General features: G+C 39.6%; 1 protein-coding gene across 2 annotated transcripts in view; it reads left to right on the top strand.

Moving 5' to 3' along the window:
• Positions 1–2,732: 2,732 nt before the first annotated feature.
• KBTBD11 (kelch repeat and BTB domain containing 11) overlaps positions 2,733–15,762 on the top strand; it is a 31,681-nt gene continuing 18,651 nt past the window's right edge. The window contains exons 1-2 of one of the 2 annotated variants that reach the window (XM_020973001.2): positions 2,733–3,031; positions 4,290–4,505. The gene's annotated coding sequence lies outside the window, so the exon portion shown is untranslated. Of the gene's footprint in view, positions 3,032–4,176; positions 4,506–15,762 lie in introns of those variants that run through there. The other variant, XM_020973003.2, reaches the window with a different exon arrangement.

Genomic DNA, 15,762 nt, shown 5'->3' with positions numbered 1-15,762 from the left:
GCAAGATAAGCTATGGGATAAGGGTGGAAGGGCCTAGAGAGTACAGAATAGTGAAGAGTTGAATTGGTTCTTCAAGGAAGAAAGCTGGAGAAGGGAAAAGAATGTAGCTAGTGCAAAGGAAATGGCCTGGGAAAGAACTAAGGGGTAGAAATTATAAGCTCCTTGAGGGCAGGCACTGTCTTGCTGATTTTTTTTTATTCCTAGAGTTTAGCGTAGTGCCTAGCACAAAGTAGGTGCTTAATAAATATTTATTGGTTGATGGGAGAGATTGGAGGTCACAATGAGAAAAAAGAACAGGGTTGGGGTCATCCAGGCATGGGAAAAAAATGGAATGACAAAAGGTTTTGATCAGATAAAAGAACTTCAGAGGTCACGAATATGGAAGTAGAGTATAGAAATAGTTGGTAATGTCCAGATCAAGAATATGACCATCTCTGTGGAGGTGAGGGTAGCATAGAGGCATAAGTCATGGGAAATGAGTGAGTAGAAGACCTGGGAAGTTAGGATTTCTAGGGACTATCTATCTATCCATCTATCTATCTATCTATCTATCTATCTATCTATCTATCTATCTATCTATCTATCTATCTATCTATCTATCTACCTATCTATCTATCTATCTATCTATCTATCTATCTATCTATCTATCTATCTATCTATCTATGTTGAAGGTCCCTAGTAAGAGGGCAGGAATTAGGGAGGAACTATGCTCATTGAGAAAGGAAGGAAAGTATCCTGGGTGTCTGTAGAGAATAGTAACCAGAATCTGGATTGAGTGGTAAATATGGATTGAATGAACCTCAAAGGAGAAGAGGTTATTGAATGATAGTGGTAGAGGAAGAGTCTGGAAGTAGCAATGGGAAAGGAATACTCTGACCCCCTTTCCCTTCCCCCCCCCCATGAAGAAGTGGTTAAGGGTATGAGTGAAAGAAACAAGGGCTGGAAAGGGAAGAATCAAAGTTTAACGCAAGTTAATCCCTTCTCTGCTCCTTCCACCAAAACCGACATCAACAAACCTCTACTTTCACTATAGATATCTGAAAATTTTATATTTTTTAAAAAATTATTATCTACATCTAAGATTTCTAACCTTTTTTTGTATGATGGACTTCTTTGGCAGTCTCTCAGAAAAATGTTTTTAAATGCATAAAATAACATACTTAGTATTACAAAGGAAATCAGTGATGCAATTTTTTATTTGAAGTAAAGATGTAATTTTTCCTATCTGCATTCACAGACCCTCTGAAATCTATCCATGGGCCCATATGGGGCTTGTAGACCCCAGGTTAAGAAAGTCTGAGCTTCGAAAGGTGACTGAAGACCTGAGCTTATAGACCTCAGCTTTTTTATGGGATGGGGCTGTCTGAAGGAACAGAGTATTAAACGTGGGCAAGCTTGGGAGGTAATTGCTTGAATAAATCATGAATGGCAAAAACACACTCTCTCTCTCTCTCTCTCTCTCTCTCTCTAACACATGCGCACACACATACACACACACACACACACACACACACACACACACACACACACACACACTCCCAAAGAATCAAGAGATGGTTTACTGTGACTATGGGAAGCCAATCATTAATGAACCACAAAAATGGTTAAGAATAACAATCAACAAATGTGCTCTAGTCTTGATTGAAATAGAATCCCCACAGGAAGCAGCAGTGCCCTACAACAAAAAGGTATTAGAAAACCTAAGGGGCCATTTTAGAAGGATGCTAACTATTGCTGAGGTCCTTCTGCACAGCTGGGCTCCTTCTTATTCAAAATTTTAGTAGTTGTGGAAATGCTGTATTATAAAACACCTTTTTCAAAGATGATAATATTGATATCTCACTCTAAGGCTTATAAAATACTTTATATAAACTATATCATTTGATCCTCACAACAGCTATATAAGTGCTATACAAGTATCATTATCCTAATTTTATATACAAGTAAACTGAGGCTGAGAGTAGCGAGTGACTTGCCCAGGGTCACTCATCTAATAAGTGTTTGAAGTATGATTCCTGGCTACAAGTCCACTGGGCTATATATTACTCTATGCTAGCTCTTGCATACTAGTGTATACTTAAATTTTTTCCAGGTCCTATAACAAGATAATAGATTTCTACTAAGCATAGCACCTGTCTCAAACTTACAAAATAATATAACTTGAGATTTAATTTATTCATATTCCCATATTTTTTAGGATCTTTTATTTAGAACTCAAAGAGAATTAGAGGTTATCTCCGTCCCTCATGTTTGCAAATGAGGAATCTGAGGCCCAGAGAGGTCAAGTGACTTGTCCAAGATAAAATTTGAATTCAGGTCCTCTGAATCCAGCTGACTTTCCACCCTGTTATGTTGCTACTTCTGTATTACTTGAAAGCTTTTATGAAACTGAATCTAAATATCATCCAGTTCCCATTCAGCATATTATGCTGTTAGAAGAACAAATATACAATGTTTTTAAGTCTCTAAAATCTCCAGAAAAAAAATCCAGTTGTATCCAGAGAGGGTTAAATGGAACAAAAGAGCATAATGAGGATAAATGGGTGAGTGGGTGTGTGTGAAGCCTTGGAAGTGAAATGCATGCAGGCTTCTCACTGCTGTGTGTACAGTAAGTAGGTGGAATTAAACAAAGGAATTCCCAGCCCCCTTTAATCTAAACATCTGACCCCAAGTGCATCACACAGTCGTCAAAGAGTGGAGGAAGGCAATTCAGCCATTTGCATGGTGTGCACCCAGCTGGGGGAAAGTTCTACCTCCCCCACTGCACCAATCCATCTGGATATGTGAATGGTTGTTAAGCACGGGGGCGCTTGATGTATCTGTTCCACTCCCTCTGCCCTCAAACTGCCTACAGGTTGACAGCTCAGCAGGCTGAGAACACTAAGACCTGGACTTGAGGATGCGAGGATGCCATGGTCGAATGTGAACACAAGTCCCTCTGGACATCGGACCACATGTCTGGGTGGGGATGGTGGCTGGAGTGCTGTGGCTGCCAGGGAAAGGACCGTCATGGAAGGGCTATGTGAGTGAGGTAAGGGACTGTGTAAGTGATCGAATTCACCGGGCCTGGGTAGTGCCAACTTCAAGGATGTCCGTTTCAGAAACAGAACTCAAGAGAGGCAGTGGAGACAGACAGATGTAGAGAGAAAACTGCCTCCCTCCATTCCCTCTTCCCAGGTCTTCCTGGGCATGCCCAGCTAGACGGCTAGAGAGATAGGAGTGAAATAGACTACGTGAAGACAGCTTCGACTTCCTTGGTTTGATGGGAGTTTGTGATTCTGAAAATAATGGGTAAAAAGGAGAGGAGAGGAGAGAGAGAGAGAGAGAGAGAGAGAGAGAGAGAGAGAGAGAGAGAGAGAGAGAGAGAGAGAGAGAGAGAGAGAGAGAGAGAAAGAGAGAGCGAGAGCGCGCGCTAGCTTCAGGGAGGGAAATAAGAAAAGTAAGCTACAAAGGACAGTGGGCATAGAATATCAACATCAATCCTCTTTTTTCTTTCTGTCTTGGAATGGATAAACTAATCCCATATGCCCAAGGCTACGGGAGCAAACAAGTTGCTCTCGCCACCCACAGAGCCTACAGTCCAAGGAGTGGACACTGGCTCCGACCCACCCCCAGCCACGTCAAAGTCCCTAAGGGATCTTGTCTCCTTGTGCGGGGGTGGGGGTGGGGTGGTTGGAGGGGGTGAGGAATGCCCCATTTCTTCCATTGCCTTCTCTGTCTCCTCCTGTTGCTGTGCCAGTCTTCCCCTGCAAATAGAGGCGACTCAGAATGCCTGGGATGCATGTTAATCACCCTGCTCAGTTGAAACCTCCCCAGTGGAGAATATAGGTGGAGCTTGATAAATGTCGGTAGCACTCTAGCGCTTCTATCCACGGCCCCAGTCATCTCATTTCTCATTCTCTCTCTCTCTCTCTCTCTCTCTCTCTCTCTCTCTCTCTCTCTCTCTCTCTCTCTCTCTCTCTCTCTCTCTCTCTCTCTCTCCCTCTCTCCCTCTCTCCCTCTCTCCCTCTCTCCCTCTCTCCCTCTCTCTCTCTCTCTCTCCCTCTCTCCCTCTCTCCCTCTCTCCCTCTCTCCCTCTCTCCCTCTCTCCCTCTCTCCCTCTCTCTCTCTCTCTCTCTCTCTCTCTCTCTCTCTCTCTCTCTCTCTCTCTCTCTCTCTCTCTCCTCTCTCTCTCTCTCTCCCTCTCCCTCACCCCTCCCTCCTTCCCTCCCTCCCTCCTTGCCCTTTTCAGAGGCAGTTCCTCTTTGAAGCCCTCTATCTAGCATCTCCCTCTCTCTGTTCCTTTTTAGCCAGAGCTAAAACCCGGAGAAGTGGAATCTGCACAGGGCAACTCTTATGTGCGCTGGGCATGCTCAGAAGCAGCGGGCTGGTTTGGGTCCGAAGTCGGAGGTAGGCTTCTTCAGCGAGGCGCTAGAGCAGGAGTGCCCGGGAAGCCTTGCAGTGCGTTAGAGAAGATCCCACTTTTCCCAAGTAGGCGTGGCCCACGTTCCTCCAGAGACTGAGAGGTGAGTACGATCTCTTGGCAGTAACCCCCAACCCCCAGCCACATACAAGCAGCCTCTCCCACTGACAAGCAAGAGCATCCCACAGGTCCAGACAACTCTCTGTGTGTGTGTGTGTGTGTGTGTGTGTGTGTGTGTGTGTGTGTGTGTGTGTGAATGTGTAAACATACTTTGTTGCTCTTAGGTACAGGAACTAGTCGGAGCATCAATTGTCTTATTTTGTCAGCGTCCTAGGTCCAGTTCTTCCCGTAATTGGGGGGCCAAATGGGGATAATGTGGTCATTTAGAATCCCATTGTTGCTTCAATAGCTTAATGCTGAACATGCTTCCTGGACCACTGTCCAACGTAAAAATGCTTTACAGATGGGAACTAGAGCACATACGTGCTTCTGCATACCCAATTTGGAGGTTTTGTTTATATATTAATAAAAATTTAATCCTTTAACAACAACAAAACTGAGCGGTGGAGGATTGCTCCTTGAATTTGGCCTCCAGGAAATAAATCATTTGCCAGAGGTCCTTCCAGAGACTTGGATCGGTGTCAGTTTTAATCATGCGTTTCTCTTCCATCAGTTTCAATTAATCCACCTCGCTGACTAACCAGCCTGTTCAGGGAGCCCAGAACACTACTGAGCATGCTCCTGAGCATCTGACTCCCCTGATCGCTTTTTCTCTTACACACATATACAAATGCACACAGAGCTCAGCTATGCACTACATTCAGCTCCCCACTCTGTGTTCACTTTGCCACTGCCTTACTATAAACCTGATGGCTTAGGTCTTGTGATCAAATCTATAGATATACCATCATACATTGTTTATTTTCTTTAAATCTTTGCCCAGCTGACTAAGCAAAGTGTGGCAGTAAATCACATAACCATGGCATTAAGAATCCTGGATCAGTTGTATTGTTTCACTCCCAGGGTGGCTGACATCATAGTAGGGAATGATTAAAAGGCAACTCAAAATAGGAACATTGAAACAAAGACTCTGAAACACCTAGGCTGCCTCAAACTATCAATTTACAGACACTTAACAGTGGTGTGTGTTGAAATTCAGGCTCCCAGGGAACATTTTGAAACCACTTCTTTTACTGGGCTGCCCAGTCCCCAACCCAATGTCTACTATGCTAAACACTCCTTCCAGTCCTATAATGCTATGATTCTATCTACCTTTATGGAAGCCTTCTGCTTTCATTAGGCCCTGAAACAGCTACCTAGACAGACTGTTTGACCATGAAGGTATATTTTAAACGACTTCATCTGTGTCTCAGATTTCTGCAAAACGAGACACCCTATCTTCCCTCATTTTTGCCTCCTCCTGCTTTCTTTCTTTGAATTTTTTCCAAAAGAACAAGAGAACAGACCAGTGTAATATTCTCGCTGAACCCATTAAGACTTATTAATGACAAATTTTAAAGTTCCTACCCATCCTCCCTACCTCAAAACATAAGAGGAATGAAGAGTTCACCCAGTTCTGTGTTTGTTCTCACCCCCCCATCCCTACCCTGCTTCACTTCCCATTAAACAGCAGTTATTCACTCTCTAATTAGGAAATCTTAATGAACATCAATGAAGCCCTTCAGCCCTTTATCCAAAGCTAATAATGTTCTATTATTAGAACTTCCCCACGCTCTCTCCCTCTTGACACCCCTCCCACATTCTGATATAGAAACAAGGATCTTGCTTTGTGATAAGATCTATTCCCTGTACAATCTTTTATCCTTGCAAATACAATTCTCAAACTGACTCTCTTACTATCTCTCTCTTTCTAGATAGTGAGTCATACATATATATGCATATGTATTTATTCACATGCACATATATGCATACATGCATCTATACATACATATACATACATACATATATGTGTGCGTATGTATATATACATTATATATATATATATAATATTATAGGTATGTATGTATAACTAAATAAAGTTTTTAATGAGAAAAAATCCACAGAGCTTTTAATACGTGTTTCAGTCATTGGATGACCATACTTGGCATAATGAAAGGAATCAGAATTAAAGAGAACAATTGCAGCATTTAAGGCAATTTTGGGTTTAGGAAGGAAAAGAAAAACAGTCCAAGCAGGAGGTCTACTGTAAGACTCATAAATAGGGCCTTATATTCTGCCAAAGAAAATTCTTCAATATCATAACTTTGTTGTAATAACACCATGTCAACTAGATGAATCCCAAGAATAGGTTTATAATATTGATTTCGCCTTTCTTTTTCTGAAAGCTAGATAGAGTGTTGAAATAAGAAGATGTCTTCCTTAGTAAGCTAGCCTTTCCATACCATAGCTGGTTCCAGCTCCAAGGACCAGAGAGTGAGAGTAGCTTTGGACCAGATTGGTAGGAAGGTTTTATTAATGTAGTAATGAAACCTCCACTTCATTCTTTCATTCAACAAACATTTATTAAGCAACTACTATGTTCAGAGCACTATACCAAGGTGACTTTAGTTAAGATGTTCCTGTCTTCAGGGAACTTCTGGTCTCCTTAAAAATTTCTGGTCTTCAGCTACTTTAGACTGGTTTGATAGGTTTGTACTGATCTGCTATGACTTCAAATCACATAGAGAAGTGAACTGGTCTTAGTCTCAGACCTGGCTTCAAGTCCTAGCTATGAGCCCATTGCTAAACTATCTAATATTTCTTAACCTCAATTTCCTTATCACTAAATTGGGGATATAATGCTTGTTCAGCTTAGCTAAAGGGCTTGTTTTGAGGAAAGGACTTCATGTACTGTAGTTAAAGGAACAATGGGTCTGGAGTCAAAAGATCTATGTTCACATCCTGGCTCTACTATCTGCATGACCTTGGAAAAGTCAATTGACCTCTGTTGGCTTCTATAAAATGAATGTTTGGACTATATGATTTCGAAGATCTAAAGCAGTTCTAGATCTATAACCTAAATATTAAAATGGTATATAAATTTGAACCATTTAAATTTTCTAAAACAAAAAAGATATACACAGATATTTCTTTTATAAAAACCTGGTTAAATATATACTTTTCTACCCTGTCTCTTCATTTGTAAAATGAGGATATTAGGCTAGATGATCTCTAAGGTCCTTTGTCTGTGGTCATATGATTCATAAAATTAGGACTGTCCTATAAAATCTGGGATGTAGAGTCACCATTCCCAGAGCTGCCAAAGTTGTTCATTGTTTGTATTGTATTGATGAGAATAAACAAAAGTATCTCTAGGCAAGCTCAGACAATATAGCCTGGCATTCACAGACTCTCATAACTGGCAAGAACCTTCAGAAGTCATCTTGTCCAATCTACATCTGGTAAGGAATCCCCTTTATGACATTTCACTTCATTATATCCTCCCCTTGCCCCCCCAAAAAAAAACTTACCCCAGACCACAGGTGGTATGAGATCCTGCCTAGTGTAGGTCCATCAGGATTCATACTTTCTTGTTTTTCTAAGTGCCTACAGCACACATTGCTCAGTAATAACAATAGCAGCACAGTTAATCTGGAATTAATTAGACAGCTGCAATATCACTAAGGCTTTTAGAGCCAATGGGAATAATCACGGGGGTGGAATGTTGCCCTTACTTACCCTTGTAGGTAGAGTGCTATTTGTTATGGTAGAGATTATTGGTCAATCACATCTTCTCGTAGTGATTTATGGGATAAGATTATTTGTCTCTTTTTGGATGTTATTCATTAGTTGCCCTCTGAAACTCTCAATGATGGTTTCCTTTGCTGGTGTCTTCATGAGCAGTTCACCTAGAGAAGCATTCTAAATTGATTTTCACATTCCAGCCAAACAATGATGATGCTGCACAAACATTTTTGAGATTAACAATGTAAAGCAATTTGTGAGATTAAACAAACAAACATAACATAAATTTTTTACTTTGACGTTAGCCCAGCTCCATGCATAAAATTAAATAAGATGGTCCACTGGAAATCAAAGTCCCAGTTGTTTATTCCTCTTTGGTATTTTGGTTGAAATAATAAAACTGCAGCAAAAAAGAATTTGTTTATTTAAATTAAAGGTCTCTCTTTTTAAACCAGCAAAATGTAAATGGAATAAGGAAGTATAGACCACATCAACACACAAATAGCATATTTTATTATAATTAACCATGTATATATATATATATATATGTATATATATATACATATATATATATATATATATATGTATATATATATACATATATATATATATATATATATATATATATATATATATATATATACACATTTACCTTTCATTTACCCTTCTTTGGGGGAAAACTTATTTTTATTGAACTTTAGGAATTTAAGAAGTAGCACATATATTCATTTTATAGAGCTAGAAATCAAAGAATCTTATAGAGTTGAAGGGGACATGAATGGCTTTAAATAAAAAGATCACCCCATTCAAACTTCCCTCAATTAATCGATTAATCAACAAGCATGAGGATACAAAGAAAAAGCAAAAACAGTTCCTGCCCTCGAGGAGGTTATTTCCAATGGGGGATAAATAAGGAATTTTCAGCCTAGCAGTACCTCATATTTTCTGTAGAAGTATCTTAGGCTCATAGATTTGGAGCTGGAAGAAACCTTAGAAACTATCTACTCCAACCTTGGTATTTTATAAATGAGGAAACTGAGGCACAGAGAGGTGGAGTGACTTGCCCAAGGTCACATGGGGATGTGAGATTCAAACTTTCTTTCTGTTCTTCCTTCCTTGCTCTCTCTCTCTCTCTCTCTCTCTCTTTCTTTCTTTCTTCCTCTTCTTTCTTCTTTCTTTCTTCTTCTTTCTTTCTTTCTTTCTTTCTTTCTTTCTTTCTTTCTTTCTTTCTTTCTTTCCTTCCTTCCTTCCTTCCTTCCTTCCTTCCTTCCTTCCTTCCTTCCTTCCTTCCTTCCTCTTTCTTCTTCTGCTTTTGCCACTAACTTTCGATAAGACCTTGGGCAAATTATCCACTCTTTCTTCCTCTGCTTCATGTTTCCCGTCTACGAAAAAAGTGAGGAAAATACCAGGTCAGCTTACCTGAAATAATGTGATGGACATAAAATCAAATCATATTTGCAAAAGTTACACTTAAAGATAAAAATGCAGGGTGTTTTAAATCTACCTTTAAATTATGATTATTGTACTCAGGTAGGAATAGGGATAAGCTTATTTCTCATTTATTTGACCATCCACCTTCGATAACATCATTCTTTGTATTTTATTTCTTCAGTTGGTGCTGTATTGTAGGTTAGGAAGTTAGCCTCAAAGTCAGGAAGACATGGATTAAAGTCCAACCTCTGACCCAAGATGTGAACATAGCGTTTCCTGACTCTATTACAGGAGTGGGGAACCTTTGGCTTCAAGGGCACATGGGGCCCCCTAGCCCTTCAGTCAATGGGCTGCACTTGAGGACCTAGAGGCCACATGTGCTCTTGAGGCCACAGGTTTCTTACCCCTAGCAGCTCCTCCAGAAGTGTCAAACTCAAGGCCGGTAGCAGATGGGCCTGTAAAATTCCAGAATGAGACCCAAACCAGATTAAAATGTAATTGGGAAATGTTCAACAAAATAAATAAAAATACAGTATGGACAATATTAATTTGTGATTTTCTAAGTCAATGTGAGATCCTAGGAGTTGCTTTCTAGCTACCATTGCACCTGCAACACATATAATGCTGAGAAATAGTCGTTTGAAACATTTTAATCTACTGGATGACTTCTTGAAATTTTCATTCTATATTAGAAAGACAAGGTACCATAGAGTACTCTTTTGGACACCTTAATCAGACACACCCCAGCTTGATTTCAGCCTAGCCTAGCACTACAGTTGTGTGGATCTGCTGGAATTGTGTAATATGTTCTTGATGTGAAATGGAAGACAACTAGACAATTCTTACTTCTGGGAAAATAAGCTACAGGCCAAAAGTGTTAGTCTTTGTCTTTTTGTCCCCCAGGGCCTAGCAGAGTCCCTAGCACATAGTAGGCACTTAATCAACACTTGATTTATTGAGTTGCAAGTGGGTTTTGCAGCAAGGAGAACAGCATTTGTGCCAGATGGCAAAGGAATGATAATTTCTATTTCAAAAGAAGTTTCAATTATGTTCTCAAAGGACATTGTGGGTTGTACATCGATATCGAAATATTTTCTTTGTGACTCTGAAATCCCTTACTGGAGCCCTGCTAGTCTGTTGCCCAGGAAGAACATTTCTGCTTCTCAGAAACAGGGAATCTCCTTGTTTAATACTGAGCATGATTTGGGCATCTTCTACAACTGGGAGATGCAGCACCTCGTCAGTGGTAGAGGGCAGCTCTACTTTAGGCTCATAGATGTAGAGCTAGAAAAGATGTTAGATGTTAGCCTGATACCTCAGTTTATAGATGAGGAACTGAAACCCAGAGAGGTTAAGTAACTTACCAAAGGTCACACAGGTAGTGTCAGAGGCAAGATTTGAACTCAGGTCTCCTGATTCCAGGGCCAGTTCTCTTTCCATTGTATTGTGCTGCCTTTCAGCAGTGTTGCCAAATTCCAATTTACAGGTATAATTTCTGAAGTCAGTAGTGGGGTGGGAAATAAAACACAAAACAAGATCATTAGGCTGAAAGGGGCCTGAGTTTGAATTAAGGGATCTACACCAACTCCTGTTTTTGATGTTTCTACTTACCCTTTTGTGGTGTGACACCCCCTTTGCCCACAGGCTGCCGTTGGACTGTCCAAGGATCATCAAATGTTATTCCTGGGCCTGTCCTTCCTGGGCAATGCAGAACCTACCCAGCCTTAGCCCCTTTGTTTAGGGTCTTGCTAAATACTGCATTCATTGTATATAGTCATGGCTTAATCAATGTTTGTCTGATGATGTTATTTATCTTCTCAGTGACCTGCAATGGCTCCCTATTGCCTCTAGGATAAACTACACACTCCTGGCATTAAGATATCCACAATCTGGCTCCAACTTCCCTTTCTATTCACATGTTACAATATTTGGGAACAAAAGACCAACACCAACAACATTTCACTTTACGTACTTTATCTTTGCAGTCAAACTGAACCACTAATTATTCCCTGGTCTCAGGCTGGCATCTTCAGCTTCTATTCACTCATGCAGGCTCTGCCACGTGCCAGCAATCCACTCCCTTTTTCCCATATTTATCTTCAAAATCCTTTTCTTACTTCAAGACCCAGTTCAGATGCTCCTCATTCATGAAGTCTTCCTTTATCCATCTAGATGAAAGCATTTTCAGTCTTTTCACATTGTATTAGAACACTTTTCATGAATTACCAGCATATCAATAAGCATTGTGTATGTCAGGTATTTGCAGGTACTAGGCTAGTCATCAAAAATAGGGGGAAAAAAGCTTTGTTCTCAAGGAGATTAATAATAACAGTGTCCATTTATATAGCTCTTTCAAGTTTACCAAGTTTTTTTTGTTTCACAGCTATCCTATGAAGCATTGTTAGTGCAAATATTATTATGCCCATTAGTGTAGGAGAGAGATTCCTCCTACTCCAATTAATGCAACCAAAAAAATGTTGAGGGCAGATACATGTGATTGTTTTAATGTGTAAGAAAGATGTGTTATACCCTACGATCTTTGTGTTGTATATCCTTTTGATTGGGTAAAGAAGGGAATAGCTGATTAGCTAACTAAACAAGCTATTACATCCCCAGGGCTTTAACTATTGGAGAATTTCAGCAGTTCAATCAGTTCAACAATGGACAATCCAACAGTAGACATATACTATCTTCCCTCCTCTCCCTACCCATGACTGTGTTATTGGGAAGATTGATACCAGTAGGACACGGGACTTGTTTGTTTTTTTTTCTCCCTGTGGTTTTAGGTATTTTCTTGTTTCCTTTAGAGAAGACCTGTGCTGAAATCCCTGCTCCTTCACTTATTTTGTGTGCTCAGGAAAATAACATTAACGTCTCTGAACCTTAGTTTTCTCCTCTGTAAAAGAAAAGGCTTATGATTTCATTGAAGTAGAGAAATTCCCAAGAGAAAACTACCTCTATCAAAAAAACCAAACCCACAAAAGGCATCCTCTACATCGGCAGTTGTTTTGTATAGTGTAGTCTCAGAGGTGTGCCCAGAGTAACATAGCTTTGTTGTTTGTTGCTCAGTCATTTCAGTCAGGTCCGACTCTTCGTTAACCCACTTGAAGTTTTCTTGGCAAAGATACTGGAATGTTTTGCCATTTCTTCCGCCAGCTCATTTTACAGATGAGGAACTGAGGCAAACAAGGTTTAAGTGACTTGCCCAGGATCACATAGATAGTAAATGTTTGAGGCTACATTTGAATGCAGAAGATGAGGCTTGTTGACTTCAAGCTTGGCACTTTATCCACTGTGCCACCTAGCTGCCCCAGAGTAGCATAGCTAGTACATGTCAGAGAGATTTACAAGTCTTGGTGCTGAGGCCGATTCTGGCTATTACACCATGACGCTTCTTTGAAAGCCTTCAACATCCAGTATTCCTAAGTATGTTCCCATCCAAGTACTAATCAAGACTGATCTTGAATCAGAGATCATTAGCTTTTTGGGATAGCTATAGTCAGGACAGGACAAAGAGGAGGATTTGTACCAGACACCCTCTAGATCGCTTCCAGTGCTAAAAATCTGAGATCCTGTAAAGTTCTTGGATTAAAGTGGTAGTGAGCCATTTAAAAAGATACCATAGTATTTCTCAACTTAAAAAATCAATACAGATGAAGAACATAAGTTTCCATGTCTTCTTGGGGAAATAAATTTTTTAAAAGCCTATAATTTATCTGTGGATCAATTCAGTGATTTCTGACTCATTCTCTTGTAAGTGAACTTTTTTTCCTTTTGATGTGTTCTTTTCTCTCAAAAAGGAACACATGGAGTGAAAAATGAACTTCTGCTTTATAAGCTACAGGGTACAGAATGAAAGTAGGGCAGGATATATTGGAAAATGCTACCCACAACATTATTGATTCCACACTCTCTCATCCTGGCCACAGAAGTGAAAATTCCACTGCTGTGAATTCAAATGATGGGGGGAGCAAGTTTGAATTAATTTTCTGCAGGGTTTTTTTTTTTCCTTACCAAAATTCTACTCCATTGGATTAGCATAGTGAAAGGTAACCCTGGGCTCATAGAGAATATGTCAGGAGACCCTGAACTGCAAGAACTCCTTTTTGTTGTTGTTCAGTCATTTTAGTTGTGTCCAACTCTTTGTGACCCCATTTGTGGGTTGCTGTTTTTGACAAAGATATTGGAGTGGTCTATCATTTCCTTCTTCAAATCATTTTACAGATGAGGAAACTGAGGTAAACAAGGTTACATGACTTGCCTAGGGTCACACAGATAATAAATATCTGAGGCCATATTTAAACTCAGGAAGATGAGTTTTCCTGACTCCAGGCCCAGAACACTATCCATTGTGCCACCTAGCTAGAAAGACTTCTAGTATAGGCCTGATGATTGATTTCTGTTATCTGAGAACCAACCTCACTAAACTTGGAAAGCCACTGGATTATGAATTATTTGTCCAAAACAACTCTCAAAGACCATCTACAAAAGTAAAGATAGGTTTTGACTTGTCATACAGAGAGATCATCCATGTTGTTGATGAAATCATGGATCCTTAATGTGTTTCATAAAGAAGATTATCAGGTCCTTGTGTTCCATATACATATTGCCAGTGTTAATTCATTGTAACCGATGTTGACTAAATATCTTCAAAGTGCCTGGAACTTGCCTGTGTGGAAACAGGAGAAAAAAAACCCCTGCTTTCCACCCTCTAGTAACTTAAAGTCTAATTTAGGAGGCAATGTTAATTAGTGTTCTTGAAATGATTTCAAGTCCTTAAGCAGTGAATGATTATAAATTCCCAAATGGCTTTAGATATATCTTGGTAGGTATAATGCTAAGTAACTTCATCATATCTTCATAAAAACTAAAGAACTTTCATGAAACCTGTGATGCTATTCAAATGTGCTGCATACAGAATGTATATTTACTTAATTATACTAAATCATACTGTATGCTTCATTGGTGCTTTCAATTTTTTCACCTGTAAAATGAGAGTAATAGTTACAGTGCCAATTTATATTCTTTACAAATCTTAAAAGTGCTTCATAAATATCAACTATTATTTAACAAAATGGGGTCTTCACACCTCAGAGAAGTATGTTTTGTGAGACCTTCTAAACCCAAGTTCACTTTAGTTTCTACCATCACCTTAGATTTGTAGAAATAAATGTATTAGAAATCCATATTTAAATGGTATTAGTTTACAAATGCAATTTACTCAGATGCCAGAGCTATCTTATTTTAATATTCCTAAGTACCTATGATTTAATCTATGTAAGTATTCTCTCCACCAATCCAGATTATAGTCCTTCTATGGGTTAGGAGACATCTTCATGAGTTGCTGCGAAATTTAAAAAATCAGTACACATGATGGCCAACCTTTTAATGAATCTCTCTGATCTTAGAGAGGCTTTTTCTTTCACTGTTGAGGAAAACAGCCAGGCATTAGATTCATACTTAAAGCCTTTCCAGTTTAGCAGAATTTATCCAAGCTCACATAGGTTCTGACATGGCCTTTGAGAACCCAGAGTCACCTCCATGCCACAGTGAGGTACTAGAGGGTCATATCTTGGGAAGGAACTTAGACTCCATCTTGTCCAACCCCCTCATTTTACAAATGAAGAAATGGAGACCCAGATAGGTTCCAGGTCACAAAGGTATTAAGCAGTAGAGTTACCTTTGGAAGCTCAGTTTATTACAGGAACTACCGATTGGTTAGGTTGATTCATGGTTCTTTTAACATCTGTGGGGACCTAGAGTAGAAAAATGAATTTGGATGAAAACACTATAAGAGGAAGCCATTTGTATGGGGGTGGGAAGGAGAATCATGGGAGACTGGTGAGAGTAATGGAGTGGGGAGGAAGGGAACAAGCATTTATTAAACAGTATGAACCAGGCACTGTGATAATTGTTTTACAGATAATACTTCATTTGACTTTTCCACTCTCTAGTGATTAGTCTTTTAGATGAGCATTTAGGGTTTCCAACCTGGAAGGTGTCATTTTATTGCAAAGGGCCCACAAAAAAACCTGCACAGCAAGCATTATCATTATCATATTCATTCAATCACTCATCTACCCATTCATACTTTGAATCAGCATTTTTAAAAATCCTACTATGTTCCAAGGGAAGATATATTTATAATAACAGATATATGAGCCATGAAAGCAATTCACTTATTATGTTGCCTTTTTAACCTTTGTGATGTCTCTTTAACTTTTTTTAGTTTTTTTTGAGATTTG

The sequence above is a fragment of the Phascolarctos cinereus genome, unplaced genomic scaffold, assembly GCF_003287225.1.
Source record: "Phascolarctos cinereus isolate Bilbo 61053 unplaced genomic scaffold, phaCin_HiC Scaffold_2;HRSCAF=192, whole genome shotgun sequence".
NCBI classification, from domain to species: domain Eukaryota; kingdom Metazoa; phylum Chordata; class Mammalia; order Diprotodontia; family Phascolarctidae; genus Phascolarctos; species Phascolarctos cinereus.
This window is presented reverse-complemented; position numbering and strand designations above follow the sequence as displayed.